This window comes from Quercus robur, chromosome 5 (assembly GCF_932294415.1).
Source record: "Quercus robur chromosome 5, dhQueRobu3.1, whole genome shotgun sequence".
Lineage (NCBI taxonomy): Eukaryota > Viridiplantae > Streptophyta > Magnoliopsida > Fagales > Fagaceae > Quercus > Quercus robur.
The window spans coordinates 74333644-74350575 of record NC_065538.1 but is presented as its reverse complement, the minus strand read 5'-3'; the positions used below and the strand labels follow the sequence as shown (position 1 = coordinate 74350575).

The 16932-nt window shown below is 33.2% G+C and overlaps 1 protein-coding gene and 1 pseudogene across 4 annotated transcripts in view; both read right to left on the bottom strand.

The window, feature by feature from the left end:
• LOC126727042 (calcium permeable stress-gated cation channel 1) overlaps positions 1-1238 on the bottom strand; it is a 37038-nt gene extending 35800 nt beyond the window's left edge. For 2 of the 4 annotated variants that reach the window (XR_007656127.1, XM_050432503.1), the window contains exon 1: positions 865-1231. The gene's annotated coding sequence lies outside the window, so the exon portion shown is untranslated. Of the gene's footprint in view, positions 1-864 lie in introns of all 4 variants that reach the window. The other 2 variants (XM_050432502.1, XM_050432501.1) reach the window with 2 other exon arrangements.
• An 8532-nt stretch (positions 1239-9770) lies between these two features.
• On the bottom strand, positions 9771-16674 carry LOC126727037 (chitin elicitor receptor kinase 1-like; annotated as a pseudogene).
• Between the last annotated feature and the right edge of the window lie 258 nt (positions 16675-16932).

The window sequence follows — 16932 nt, the reverse complement described above, 5'->3', positions numbered from 1 at the left end:
CCTCTAATAAATGAAAGCCCAAACCCAAGTGTTATGTCCAATTTAAACAGAATAGTTTGCATTCAGGCTTCATATTGAATTGCCCATTTTGTTTTACGTATAACCTAGCACACACTATCACCATCAACGCAACCATTTCACAAAATCAAAGTCAGTAGCGAAAAATTATATAATCAAAACCCGAAGAAGTGGCACTCCATCCCATGACCACAACATAGTAAAACAAATCCAAAACCACCAGTTCCGGGGACAGTTTCAATTTTCTCAAAATCCTTTCATCCAAACACACAATAGAATCCTCTCCATTTGTTTCTGAAACGGAGAGGAAACCATCTCATACATACAGCTTTTTAAAAGCTTACTTTTTTTTCAGGTACAATTGTACTTCCACCCACTTTCACCAAACAACAAAAAAGCTAATCCAAAGGTATGATAATAGATTTTTTTTTTCGCGAATCTAAAATAATTTAGACACTGCATCACATCATTTAAATAATCAGATATCATTCCTTATAGATGGACTGAGATTTGATATGACGTGGCACCATTTCCACCTTTAAATTCATGAAAAATAAAATCTAAATTTTCTGATTCACCAAACACATCCTAAAATTTTCTAGAGTTTCCATATCTGACTAACACTAATTAATCCAATAAACACCAAAACTAATCAAACTTAAAAGTTACTAAACAGATTCTATTAATTCATACACACACACACACACACACATATTATTCAATCAGAACTAGTTTTCAATAAATATTTTTTTTTTTAAAATTAAAACTTAAGAATTTCATACTCAGTAACAGTAACACTGTTCTTCATTCTCATCCATAGTAGCCCTAGTGAAAACTCTGTTTTACCTTGGATTTGAGCCGAAGATCGATCTGGAAAATTGATTTAAGGAGCGTTTGGATTGATTTGCTAGCAAAACTTGAACAAAAGAAAGAACATTCCTGCACTCGTTCAAAGGAAATACTACGGCACACGCTATTTTACAAAGTTAAAGATGGAAGAAAAGAAAAGAAAATAAAAGTGAATCCAAGAAATGGAGATTTGGTGTGGAATACAGGGAATGAGTGAGAGAGATTAGATGATTTCAAGGGAAAGTTTTGGATTAACAACTCTTAAAGAAATGAAAGTTGTGTGAGAGAGAGAGAGAGAGAGAAAAGAGAAGTTGAGAGGTTTGGGTTTTAGTGGTAGTTGCTAACAGCTATATTAAAGAGAGGTTAGGAGGTGGGAGGAGAGTGTGTGAGAGTGATCTTCATTTTGTAGTCAAATTGGTCTTGATTGCATAAATGATTTTTATTTTATTTTATTTTTTTAATATTTTAATGATCTGGAAAACACGGATAGTAGTAGAGTGTCGTTCGATGTCGGCAATGTGCCACGTGGGTTTCAACGGCTACTTTCTGTACGGTTGTCTGCGTTTGCAAGGATAATATGAAGGTTTCTTTGTGTCACGCGCGGCTAGGGTGGGTGAGTGTGAAAGATGGATAGATGAAAAACCTTTTGTAGATTTGATTCTGTAAAAATAGAAAGTTCCTTTTGTGGATTTTAGATGTATCCGTTACTATTTCCTTTAATTTTGAACCTTCCTATTGTTCTTTTAAAAAAGAAAAATCTTTGATTATGAAGCTTAATGTTTGTTGCACATATTCGTACACAATCTTATAAATCGTGTGTTTAAGAAATTATTTTAGTTATAATTTTGAAAAAAAAAAAATCATATTTGGAAAACACGATTTTATAATTTAATTTAAAATTTGTGTTTTGAACACATGATTTCGGTTGATATACACACTAGTATGTACTTATAAATGGTCTAAACTATGTCTTAAAAAAGACATGTCAAATTTTGAATTTATAAACATTAATTGTGTCTTAATTAGTTGTGATATTGTTTTATTATTTTTAGTCTAAACTAGTCATTTTTATTCTTATAAAACAAAAAGAAAAAAAGAAATATTAGGTTCACAAAACTTTCACTACAAATTCAGTATGACAAATTATTACTGGTGGTTGAAATGTTTAAGCTTGCACTTTTAATTCTTTGTGATATTATTTTATGAACAAATGGTTGATTATGTAACCCTTAATCTTTCTATATAATTTTTTTAGTATATCACAAAACCCCAATATGAAACTGCTTGATGTGAAAGTAAAGGGATTATTAACTCTTACACTCTATAGGGAAGGGCTTCGTGTCTTATGGGGAAAGCATGAGGGGAATTTGTGCAATTTTTATTTTCATGTAGTTGCCGAAGTACAACTAGAAAGAACCACAAATTATTGACCTAGGGAGACAGTGTCCCCATCGAAGATAAGAAAAAGAAAAGGGCGTGGGAGAGGTTGAAGTTGAGGCTGGCGTGTGGATTAAGATAGGAATAGGAGGAATTAGGGGACATAACATAATAGAGATCGGAGATACAGTATGCCGCGTGGAGATCGCGTTGGTTACGTGGGCTGGTGTGTGTTGGTTAGGGTGGGGTCCCCATAGACAGTTGGTTTAGATATGTGACCGGCGTAGCGTTGTGATGATGATGTTAAAGACTTCAAATAGGCGGCTGTGACTTCTATTCATAACAGGCCTATAAATAGTTGACACAAGGACCCCATGAAATCATCATTATTATAATTTTCCCAAAAAAAAAAAAAATCATCATTATAATTTATAATAATTTAAAAAAAATAAATTTATACATAAATTTACATCAAATTTGAAGACCCCTCTTTTGGAAGTATTTAAGCATTAGCCACAAATTCCAATTTTACATTCTCATGCCCAAAACATGATTTACATCAATATATTATTTTATTTGTTTTTATAGGAAGAGATAAAAAAAAAAGAAAAAAAAAAGAATGAAAGAGAGAGAAATGAATAAATAAATAAATAGGGTTGAAAAATAAGAACCGGAATGTTGGGTGAATTATAAAATGAAATAATAAAATAGATAAAGTAGTTTTTGAATGTGTAAAATATGTATTTTTTTAAATACCCCAATGCAAACACTCTATTGGAAAATAATTATTGTTCTCATGTTTATTGTGAATTTAGCTTAGATGACAAAGTATTTATCTCAGAAAATAAAGAATTTGGAATTTAAACTTTGAACCGATTGGTGATAATAGAGCCAAACAAATTACAAATTGAGGCCTTAAAAAAGTATTATTATATTTTATAAATTAATTTTGACTCGATAAGATTGAGTCCTATATTGAATGGTACTAAAATTATATTTAATCATTAAAAAAAAAATTAGCAATTTTTTTGCTGCTAAAAATCTCATTCCCATATTGGTGGTCGTAATTAGGATTGAGTTCAAAGACAGCAATATCAATTTCATTATGTTCACATCTATGAGTCATCATAACCTACACGAATTTGAACATATGAAATTATAATATTTTAGATAGATGGTTTCAAAAAAAAAAAAAAAAATATATATATATATATATATATTTTAGATAGATAATTGAGTGATAAATGTCCAATTTTGAACAATTGTTTTCAATTTAATTAATTTCTCCATCAAATCACTAATGCTTTTAAAAACCTTGAATATTAAATTTTATAATTTTTTTTTTGGTTGAGAAAGTTATAAACTAGATAGTAGTTATACACTTGCATAGTAAAAAAAAAGGGTAATTGTCCCACATTGCTTAATAGAGTGTATTATGTGTAGTATAACTTGCCCCACTCTCCCTTAAAAGTTAGCATGACTTTTGAATGGAGTTATAATGTGTTTTTGTGTTAGAACATTTTTCTCTCTCCCATGTGTGTGTGTGTTTGTTTCTTAAAAAAAAAAAAAAAAAAAAACACTTGCACGGTAATTCTATGTGCAATAAAACAAAAGCACAAAAACCAGTACACGAAATATAACTTAAAAATAAAAATATAACAAAAACAATAGCATAAAGCCATAAAGTAAATAAATATAATAAACACCAACTTTTTGCCTTTTGTTTTTGTTTTGAGAATCAGCCCAGGAGGGCATTAATAAACATAAACTAAAGTAAAGCTGAGCACTACTTTACCAAAAAGAGAGAGACTTTATCATAACAGAGAAAAATCACAACAAAAAAACAAAACAAAACAAAGAGATAGAAAATTAGATGTACTATACCTTACCAGGGCATCACTGATTGTTGGTTTGGAGGTGCCGGTCACTAAAAGTTGACTGGAGGCTGTGTAGAATCAAAGCCGATGAGAGGGTTAGGAAGTTTTTGTTATATTTATATATTTTTTCCCCCAAGTGAACGATAAATATATACTAGAGTTGTTTTCTCTTTTTTGTATTTTGTAGGAGTCTGATTTACAAGGGATTTTTTTCCTTATATTGCTGATTTTTTTTTTTTTTTGATAGCAATGCTGATTTGGAATTTTTTTTTTTTGGTTTCAAAAATAAATAAAAAAATTGTTTTTGTTATAGGTTTTTTGGTGTTTGAATTTGAAGGGGCTTTTTTTAAATTAAAAAAAAAAAATCAAAATCAAAATGGGATGAGCTATTAGGGGAATTTGTTTTTGTTATAGGTTTTTTTTTGGTGTTTGAATTTGAAGGGGCTTTTTATAAATAGAAAAACTCAAAATCAAAATTAAAATCGGATGAGCTATTAGGCCAAACACTGGGTCAATGTTTTATTTTATTTTTGGGTTTTCTTAACGAATTTAAAGATTTCAAGCTGGATTAAACCAATAATTTTTTTCCTCAAAATACTAGTGGCGCCAATATGTTTATCTCCATGTAATATATATGTAATTTATCAATTTACCATAAACTCAAAGAGACAAAAAAAGAAAAAAAAAAGAAAAAAAAAGAAGAAGCAAAATGCCAAGGCATGCTTCTTACCTCCTTTCTCCGGCATTGAAACCATTTACTATATAATAAAAAATTATGACGTTATAGATTAAAATTTTATTATATTTATATTATATAATTTATTAATTTATAACAAAAGGAAAAAGAAAAAGAAAAAAAAGAAAAGAATAAGAAGCAAGGCATGCGCCTTAGCTTTGCCATTGAAATCATTTATATAAAAAATTATGACGTTATAACTTTATACTTTGAAATTCTATTGTATTTATATTATTAAAAAAAAATTATGTTTACTCTTTTCTAAATTATTGTCTACACTCGATTGCTTCTGCATCCCAGATTCGTAGTTTAAATTTGTATTCTTACTTATCTTTTTCCCTTTACCCTTTAGAAGAGTCAAAATCAGAAACTTTCATACATTCAAAAGATGATAAAATTCTTTGTTTGCATTGGACCGTAAAGGTAGGAGAAGGAAAGTTGGGCTAAATCAAAATAAGTTGGGCTAAATCAAAATACTCTAGTAAAACCACTTGTTTCACATTACACCCCGTTTTTGACAAGGTAATTAGAATTTAGAAGAATGAATCTTTGCATTTTGCACTCTTTGGAAAGTATTGATATGAGCGATGACAAACATTACTTGAATATTATTACTTCTTTAATATGTATAAGTTTATCAATGCAGACTATTTTTCAATGATAGGAGTAACATATATTTATAAAAAATAAAATTTCTGAATAATAATTTTATCACTTAATGAGGATGATTTGTTCATTCTTGATCACATGTTGGAAACAAATCAACCAATAATAAGGTAGACAAAGGATTTTGATTTTTGAGTATTTGGGTTTGAGTTCCTCCATTTGCAATCTGTTGCGGACTTGCAGTTCTTTATACTTACCTACAAGCTGTTCACCTAACTCATTAGTGACTATGACATGGATGTTTTAACCTAAAATAGTTAGAGTACTACTATGGTCACATTTAGGTAAGAAAACCACTAGTCTCCTTCCTCTAACCATTTTTCTATTAAAAAAAAAAAAAGTAAACCAAAGATTTTGAGTGCTTGTTTGGTTTGATTTTCTTTTAAGAAATCTTCTTTAACTTGTTTCCAATTTTACGGATGTCCCCAAGGGAACATTTAACTTGTTTATCTATATACAACTTTCTTAAAATTACATTCTTTTTAATTAAAACTTACAAGTTATAAGTTACAACTATACTGTTATCGAGCTAATATTTATTGAAGCCAAATAAACCATAAAAAATAAGCTATGCTGAAGTACAAAACTTTGAAATTAGTAGCAACAATCTTGCTACGGTTAAACTAAGGGCTCTGAGTGCCTATTGCACTATTTTAATATTCTTTGTGCTAGAGCCTAGAATTCTATCCTTGTTTTTAACATATTGTTGGGCCTTATGTATTTATTTATTATTTATTACTTTCCTTTTTTTTAAACAAGAAAATTTTATTACTTCCCTTTGTTGTTGGAAAGTGGAGATAGGATGCAACAGCAGCAACATATCATAATTAATTGGCTAAGAGAAAGCTGTCCATACAAAAATTTGAGGGTGACGAAAGAGAACTTTTACTTTATTATCCACTGTGAATTAGATCAATATTAAAATATTTAATGGATGCTAATTGGACAAGTGTGATTGAGTTAGACAATCAAATCTTGTGGCTTTTGGGAATGCGACGGTTTTGGATCCAATTCGACGCAATAGCGACATGGTGATGGGTCCAAGTTTCCTGTCCTCATCGGTATGGTCGGAGCTACATGTAGATGTAGGGCCAAAATTTGTTAACCACATTTAACCATATAGATAGCGATTGAATGTCGATACAGAGTGTTTTTTTTTTTTTTTTAGAAAACGATAGCTTTTTAATTACACATTTTACACACGCATTTTGGCACTAAGCAAAGGTTAGGCGACTTTTTAAAGTTTGACATTTTTTTTTTTTATAAATTTTTTTTAAAGTAAAGTGTGGGTTTGGATTCATGGTCATGTTTTGCTTCTGTTGATACTCATTTTCGCGACACATTTTGTACAAGCCCGATTCAAGCAAGCCCGACTTTCTTGTGAGCTCAATTCATGTATTATATTATATTTTATTATTTTAAGCATGACCCAAACCCATACAACTTATGGAAAAATTGAGGAAGTGTGGTTTGGAGGGTATGGGTCGGTTCCTTACGGACCTTTTGCATGAGCCCAGCCCATGCGTGCTACCAAGTGGACAAGGGACACTAGTAGCACCTCAAGCTCATGGAGGAGGTCTTGTATCCAAAATTTCTACCCCAAAACAGCTTTTATGCTCTGTGTGACTGTGGCCCAAAGTTTCTGCCCAAACCATTTTTTTCCTTTAAACATAGTTTGCTCCCATTGGCCAACTCCATCTGCTAGCCCTCACTTAGGTGACCCTCCCAATGGTCTGAAATTTCTGACCAAAGGCAACCAATTAAAGAAAACCCACTTTATTTCCAAAATCATGCTAAAAGCATACCAAACTCTTCCCTAAACAAAAGCAACCCAACCCAAAACACCAAAATAGTATCATAGGGGATAAAAGCCTCTTCCACTACTCAAGAACCAGTCACTTAGAGCACCCCAAGTTCAATACAAAAGGCCCCAATCAGATTCAAAATAGAGGAGCCACGTTCTACCTAAAGACCTGAAACTTCAGAGCAAAAACCCATTTAGCCAGCCAACAATCTCACAATTCTGAAGCTTGGGGGTGGAAATATGGGTACAGGGGAACCTTCACTCTTTTCCTCACGACCTCCCTTAATTTCCTCTTCTGTGTGACTGTGGGTCGAAGTTTCAGACTTGTTGAGCCACGTTCTACCTAAAGACCTGAAACTTCAGAGCAAAAACCCATTTAGCTAGCCAACAATCTCACAATTCTGAAGTTTGGGGGTGGAAATATGGGTACAGGGGAACCTTCCCTCTCTTCCTCACGACCTCCCTTAATTTCCTCTTATGTGTGACTGTGGGTCGAAGTTTCAGACTTGTTAAGCCAGGTTCTACCTAAAGACCTGAAACTTCAGAGTAAAAACCCATTTAGCCAAGAGACATTCTCACAATTCTGTACCTTAGGGGTGGAAATATGGGTACAGGGGAACCTTCCCTCTCTTCTTCACGACCTCCCTCAATTTCCTCTTCTGTGTGATTGTGGGTCGAAATTTCAAACCTGTTAAACCACGTTTTCCCTATGGACCTGAAACTTCAGAGCAAAAACCCATTGAGCCAAGAGACATTCTCACAATTCTGTACCTTAGGGGTGGAAATATGGGTACAGGGGAACCTTCCCTCTCTTCCTCACGACCTTCCTCAATTTCTTCTCCTGTGTGACTGTGGGTTGAAATTTCAAACCTGTTATGTTTTTATGCTTTTTTCTGCATTTTCATTATTAGCATTTTGATTTTCTCTTGTCAAAGCACCATTAGCCTTTTGTTTATTATACATTTGGAATTTTGGGCTTGATTCTCCACAAATAAACACTTCTAAAGAACCCAAGGGGAGATTTGGGCCATTCTCACATTTTCGGCCCTTGTCGCAAAAACTTGCCCGATAGCTTCTTTGTGCATTTTCAGTTTTTTTTTTCCTTGACGCGTGTCTGGCATTGTTCATTGTCTATGAGCAGTGATTTTAGGCTTATGAACAGTAAAAAAGAGTGAACAGTAATTTTTCACACATTTAAAAATTATTTTGTTACAATGTTTTCAATTTTTAACAAAACAAGTTGTATCCAAACGGACCCTAAGTCTGCCCCCAAGAGATTGAAATTGTAAATTTTGATAGCTACGTAAAAGGTAAACATCACCAGGTTTTTTTTTCTTTTTTCCAATTTTGAGATTGTGCCTTTTAAAAAACAGAGAAGGGTTTTATTTATTTATTTTTTTTAGAATCCAAACCCAAAGGCCTTGTATTATTGAAAAAGAAACAAAGAGAACTACAAAAAGTCACGAGTGGCAAGGGGAGCTATATCATCAGGGATGGTATTATACCAAACTTATAGCTCACTACCAAACTTTAGATTTTCTGGCTAAAAAATGGACAACTAAATTGTCTATACGTTTCACATGGGAAAAACTACAAAACTGAAACTCTCTAACCAAAAACAGACCATCTTGAACCACATGCCTATACTCTGGGTGAGATGAATCCTCATGCCGATAAGGGCTAAGTTGAATTTCTGTTGATAAAATAATATGCATAAGGAAATCTTACACAGTCACCCTCCAAATTTCTTCCAATATAACATAATGAACTCAATTTTATTGCAAAAAGACTACAAAATATAGTATCTTGTTTGAAAGTATAATATTTTAATGAAGATGGCAGACTTGAGAGCACAAAGTTTGATCAATGGACGGCAATCATATTATTCATAACCAAAAAATATGCCATATTTACTTGTAAAATGTGATAAATATGTATATTTTGGCTGCAGACTGCCATTTGGGTTATTCTAAAATTCCCTCACCAAGAAGTAGTTTAATTTACTTGTTTGAAGGCTACAGCTACATCTATGTGTGAAAGCCAGAAAGAAAATGAAATACAACATAAACGCCAATGTCTTACTTACATTAGTACATAGATAATAACCCTCTGGAGTTTGGATACAAGAAATGAAACCAACAATATATATCAACTGCAGCAACAAAATCAAAGTTTTTTAATGTTCTCTTTGATCTTGTTGTATGTAAGATTTCTGAAACGAATCCTTTGTCATAGCATATACATTTATCCATAGAAGCAGACACATATAAATCGAAGTCCTATGTTGTATTACATATGATGCCACTAAATTTTATTGTGGCTGATCGTACATTTCCTTCATATGTGTTTGCCTGTTGGTTTCCTCCAAACGAATGCTAAATTCTCAATGCAACCATGGCCCAGATGATAGATTCAGTTACTCGAAAGAATGGAACAATTCAAATAGAAGCTGGAACATTTCTATGCCTAAACATTGATTAATATGCCAAGCAAAGTCATACAAACACCAGGTAAATCACTCCCAATGAATGGTGGCAAAGAAAATCTTAAGAGACTGAAAACAAATTGACGTAAACTACCACACAATATCTAAATTTCTTCCACCTTTCAAATCTCCTAGGGTACTTCGCAACAGAATTTATAGATGATGAACATATCTGAAATAATTGTTAAGACGACTTTTTCTTCATGAGGTCACTTTTCAAGCCGTGCATCGCCAGTTAACATGAGGCTTCATGAGCTTCCTCTTCCAGACATTAGATGGACTAGAGCAGGATTTTTCATAGAAAGAACCAAAATCTCAATCCTCAGTTGAAGATGAAAGCGACATTAGTGCAACCACTATAGACCTCATGCTTGGCCTTAGTTGAGGATCTTCTTGAGTACAAGCATTGGCATGCTCAACCAGCTCCAGCCGAATCAGCCATAAAATCTTTTTAGAAATAAGATTTTTTTTTTTTTTTTTGACAATTCAATAGTTACAACAATAGGGAGGGGGATTCAAATCCTGGTTCTCCTAATAAAGGAGAATAGGCTATGTCTCTGAGCTATAAGACTTTTGGTAGAAATAAGATTAATAGTCTATAATTTGCATGTTTATTGTGACTGAGAAATCACCTTACACACAGAGTCAAATAGGTAATCATCACCAAGTCTAGGGTCCACAAGTTTATGAAGATATTCTCCTGGATCAGGCCGTCTAAGCACATTCTTAAACTGCATCATATCATTAGATAAAATTTGGGTAAATTCTCATATTGGGTAAATTCTTGAACTGCATTCATAAATAGTAAGCAGAGGAAGGGCAGAGAAAACAACCGAAGCAACAAGTCCCACTGCCTCCATGCCCGATTGAGTATATCTGCACACAAAATGTGGCATTCAGTTTAACTGTTTTTGTATAATAAAACTTGGAAAGATCCTTGAGTTCACAATTAGTTTAGGCACCAAATGTCATGTTCACAATTTAGGCTCATTCAAAATGTAAAGAATTGTGTGTATAGATACTGCTCCTTATTCTTTGTATGGTCCATATGATGAAGGACAAAGCAATCCTTGCAACTAAACACTGATGAGAAAAAGCTACTTACCATGTCTTGAACATTAGCAATAAAGGTTCTAGAACGAAAGTAAATAAAATTTGAAAGATAACTCAAACATGGATATGTAATACAAATTTTGCCACTTTATAATGTGCAAATGAACAATTTCTGCTTCGAGAGTAAACAAATAAATGAAATGAAAAATTGAAAAAAAAAAAAAATAAATTCTTACTCTGGAGACACGTATCCAAATGTACCCGCAAGACTTGAGTTCAGCGAAGCAGTTCCATATTCAGTCAATTTTGTTAGCCCAAAATCTGCAACCTGTTACCAAAAAAGTTTAGAATAATGATGGTGATGTCAGTGCTACTACGTCAAAACAAGCATACCTTTCCCCGGAAGTTCTAGTCTATTAGTATATTTGCTGATTTAATATCACGGTGGATGTAGACTGGAATGGTATACTCATGGATGTATTCAAGTCCTCTTGCAGAATCCAATGCAATGTTCACTCTAGTAGACCACGGCAATGGATCCCTTCCTGAAAACCAAAGATACAATAATGCAGTCATGAACATACATTGATAGAAATGAGATGTTCAGTAAGCAGATGCATTATCATTCTCACGTGAGCTGTGCAGATGTTGACTTAAGTCGCCATTCTCTATATACTCATAAACTAGGAATAAGGAGCCTTCAGCGCAATATCCTATTAAGCGAACCTGCATGAAGTTTAACATAGAACGAAAGAGTCACCTTAAGATAATTGAACGATGCAGCTGCTAGTTGGGCAAAATAGGCAACTTGATATTAGCTAAGCACTCACAGAAAGCAAATACTGGTTTCACAAAATGTTCCTAATAGTTATGAATGTACCAAAATCTGAAGCCAGCATTTCTCCCGAGCAAAGTGTCATGTTAAAGAGCATTATGGCAAAGAGCTAAGAAAAGTGTATAAGCCTCTAATAACCAATGAAGTTCAAATAATAAAGTAAGCCAAATACTTATGCTTGCATATACATTTACTTAGAATATTAATCATCAGTAACTAGTTACAACAGGATTGGAAAGGTGCAGAATCCATCAGCTAGAAGATTCTGACTGAGTTTTCTATTGTACAATCTGCTCCTAGTCTATAACCAAGTTGGCATGATGCCTCAGCCATCAATCGGATTTATTTTGAATTTGAAATCTACCAAAAGAAATTGAAGTAGTGAATAAAATTACAGGGAAAGCATATTACCAGGTTCAAGTGATGAACATTGGTTAAAACCTTCAGTTCAGAAAGAAATAATTTAGATGCTTGCATATCCATCTTCTTAATTGCAGCTTTCTGCATGATAGTAGGATGAAAGAGTCTGTTAGAATAAATTTTAAATGCTTAAATTTATTATTTCCTAATAGCTTAAGCTTTGGAATTAGTGGTAGTTTATCATGGTATTAGAGTAAATGTGAAAAAATTACATGGTTTTTGAATTCTCAAAGAGGACTGCTAGTGCTACAACATACAACGGTTTGAATTTATATGATTAGATCCTAAAGTTCTGACAGTATGGATGTCTACTCCAAAAATGCCATGAGATTTTATGTGACTTCAGAGATGGCGGTGGACCTTTTGCTCTTACTATGGTGCTTTCAAGCCAATAAGGCTCATGTTACATCATGGTTGGAATGTATATAGGACTCGGATTCTGAAGTATGACAGCAAGACAACAATGTAAGATTCAACAAACCTCTCCTTGTAATTCTGCATGGTAAACAGATCCAAAGCCACCTTGCCCAATCTTATTATTTAGGCTGAAGTCATCAGTAGCTATTGCAAGCTCTTCATATGAGAACTCAACAGATTTGTCCATAGTAATACCTGTGAGCCCTGACGAAGGAGCACCAGTAAAAGAAACCGATTCTTAAGCTTTCTTTTGGAATTGTGTACAAAAGCTATGTCATTGCAAGAAAAAACTCATTATATGTGATTATAAATTTTGGCAAAATGTGAGAGAAACATGAGCTTGCAAGTGATGCATACGGTACACCCTTTTGCAATTTTTAAGTGTTTTCCTATTGGAACCTTACAAATAGTTTGACCCAATAACAGATGAGTTAGCAAGGCTGTCAAATGATGTTACTAAACTAGCTCTAATCGTAGCCACAAAGAGTAGCTTCACCATTTCTAACCCATATTGCCGCCAATAAGTCCTAGGCAAGAGGTGATAGCCAAGAAACAAGAAAGCAATAAAGCAAAACGCACCGAGGGAGAGTCACCTATCTTTGTTGTTTGGCTCTGTTTTTGAAGGCACTTGAGGTCAACATGTTGAAGCATGCCTTATTATCAGGCTTTATTAGAAACACAATTGTGGGTTGGATGCATATGGTAAATGGGGTGTATGATTCATGCATGGAGGCAATACTCAAGACTATGCTTCAACACATCCAATGTGCTATAAAATGAAGGTGTAAACTTTCTTCATTGAAAATTTCTTTATGGGTCTTATGATGCTGCTCAAGAAGTATCTATTCATCCAAATTCTTAATTCTCTTAATTTGAGATATAAAAAAAAAATGCAATAAATGAAAATCAAATCATGGAAAAATATGCAGAGAAAAGGCATGTTCCAAAAATAAGTTCTGCAACTCATGACAGTTAACTCTTATCATTATTCATATAGAATTGAGAGAGACTTAACAAATGATCATTTCAAATTTAAATGTCTCTCTTAAAATAATTAAAATCGATAAGATGGTTCACCAAAGCATAAATATTACCATGTCTATGTTGAACATACTGGTGTTGGGATACTACAGGGAGAGTTGATGTCTCCACAACCTCCTCCTTCTTCTTCTTCCTTCTATATATCCTCTTATACAGAAAAAATGCAAAAATAGATGCCCCAGCAACTGCTGCTATAGACCTGCAAGCAATGGCTCCACTTGAAATACCTTCTTAAAATGCCACCGTAATGTAAGCTTGAAATTATTGGAGTAACAGTTGATTAAATTCACCATTTCTATCAACTTAAATTTTTGGATCTGATGGTAGTTTATATTAGAGTAACTGATTCTGAACTGAAATCCTATGTCTAGCTTAAACTTTTGAAATAAGTGGTACTTGATCGTAAATAACACTAAAGCCCATATTGGCATATAACTTTTGACTCCATACAGCAAAAGGGAGAACAGATAAGAAACACTGAAGAAATTTTCAAGAGAAGACTCAACCACCTGTGGTGCAAAAGAGGGGGGAAAATGGAAAATTTTATGTAATTGTTAGTCAACTTGAAGAAGTTTTTGAAGCATAAAGCAATAATATAACATTTATTTCGATCTGAGAGCACGTCTAGAAGACTTACCGTAGCGGTGGAAATGTTCCATTTTGATCTGCAAAATAAAAATAAAGCCAAAAGTTTAGAACCATGCAAACGTGAGATGCTTTGAAAAGCAAAACCATATTGCTAATAATAAATGATACACAAATGGAGTAGACATCTCAGAGAAGAAAACTCCACCATCTGTTCTGTGAAAGAGAAGGGGCATCTCAGAGAAGTCTCCACCATCTGTTCTGCAAAAGAGAGGAGGGGGGGGGGGGGGGGGGTGAGTAGAAAAATGTAATGTAATTATTAGTCTACTTGAAGTGTTTGAAGCATAAAGCAATGATATAACATTCATGGCATTTCAAACTGAGAGCTTTGTCTATATGGTTTGACTTACTGTGGTGGTAGTGGAAATTTTCTGCTTTGATCTGCAAAATAAAAGTAAATCCAAAACTTTAGAATGATTGCTAGTAATGCTTCTACTATGAGATGCTTTGAAGGGCAAAACCATATCATATCATATACTTACTATATATATATATATATGTAATTGCAGAGCTGAGAGAAAGTGGATTCCTACAATTAAGGAGGTGCTGACAAATAGGAAAAAATGCCTATCTAAAATTCAGACATGTTTCACTTTAAAAAGCGATACATTATATTGTTTAGTAACGCTGTAATATCGTGTAAAAAGAAAAAGAAATGTGGAACCAATAAATAATAAAAGGGGTGTTTGGTATCAGTGTTTAAACAATAGTTTTTAGTATTTAAACACTGAAACACATATTTCCACAATACTTTTTAACCCACATGTATTTCCATAATATTTAAATAATGATACTAGAAATCTCTAACCAAACGGGCTCAAAGATACGGTTGGTAGAAACACCAATATTACCATTGCCAACGGTGGGTGGTTACTCTCAACTTAGGTTGTGTTTAGCATTGGCTTAAAAAGTCACATTTCTTTACTATTTAACTTATTTTTAGTTTTTTACTACTAGTCAGCTTATTTTGCTACTATTCATGGGTCCCATTGCAATTTTTTGTATTATTCATGGGTGCCACTATACTATTTCAGCTACTTTTTAGCTTACCTATGTTACTTTTAGCAAAAAGTTTTCAGTTCAGCTAAATAAACTGTTTTCAAATGACTCTTATTTTGATTTTTCACTTATTTAGCTTATTAGTGGCACCCAATGCGGGACCTCTAATCAGTAAAAGAAATAAGCAAATAGTGGAGGAAATAAGCAAAAAAGCCAACTTTTCATCCTCTTAAGGGTTCGTTTGAGACCCATTTATTTTGTTAAAATTGAAATTTTTTTGCTGAAAGTATCATAGATAAAAGTAAAAGTTAGTTGAAATAATATAGTGGGACTCATGAATAACTAAAAAGTACAATGAGACTTTAGGATAGTAGCAAAAATAAGCTATATAGTAAAATAAATTGGCAAAAATAATTTTTGCCAAATGGTAAACGTACCCCTAATTTTTTGAAAGTGACATAGCTTGTAAAGCCAACAAGTATGTGTCAAGTGGTACATATTCCATCTCAGATGGTGTTATGATCGAATAGAGGGAACCTAGCCTCTAGATCAATGGGATGTCATGTTAAGTCAAAACATGGGACCTATTTGTTACTGTTATTTAAACAATAGTTTTCAGTATTTAAACAACATTACACATATTTTTACATATTTTTTTACCCACATTTATTTCTAAAAAATACAAATAACGTTACTAGAATAACATTACTAAACATGCCCTAATTTAAATCTATGGGATACACCTGTTATTGAGTCCACAGGATAGGACCATTCTATTGAGTCATGGACCTCTCTGACTTTTTAAACTTTTCATTGACAGTGGCAAAGGAAATCATAAATAATCTAAAAGTTTACAAAAAAAATAATTTGACTTACCGGTTTGAGCTCCGGCCCTTTCCTTCATCTCGCAAAAACTTTGTATTTGCGGAGTAACAATAACATTAAGATCCGAGATGGTAAAAATAAATACTATCTTAATACTCCTAAAATTCTACTTTTAGAACTAGTTAAGAAACGTTTTTAGCTCATAATCTCTCCAAATACAAATAAAAAAGAGAGAAAGAACTTAAAAAAAAAATCCCTTCAAAATTAGGATCAAGACTCCTCCAAATATACGAAAGAAAATCTTTATCTCTCTCATAGCTGCCGTTTGCCAAAAAAAAAAAAAAACATCCTTACACCGCAAATTCTGCTGTGTATATCGCTCAAATTCGCCCCTGTTCCTTTCATCCAATCAACTCCAGTTGATCCAATCCGCAACAGAGGGCGACTGGTGACCAGTGAATACAGCCTCCTCCGCTGGGCTCCTTTGGTCTCTCTCATCTATGTGTTTGTGTTATTTTGTTTTACACCCAGCTTCTTCTTTTTCTCTTTTCTTTTTACTCAAAAGTGTCTAATCGTTACAACTTGCCTGCTTGCATGCTAAGCTAACATTATTCTATTTTATTTTCTATCCAAATATGATAATAGGATGCTCTATCTCGGTCCCTCAAAAAAAAGGATGCTCTATCTCGTACTGTCAATCACTTTATCAAATTATGATGCTCTATCTCGTACTGTCAATCACTTTATCATGCTCTATCTCGTACTGTCAATCACTTTATCAAATTATGATGCTCTATATCGTACTGTCAATCACTTTATCATAATTGTGTTGTAGTATCAGAAACTTTGTCATTATATTTGACAATAGTTTCATGGGTAATCTAT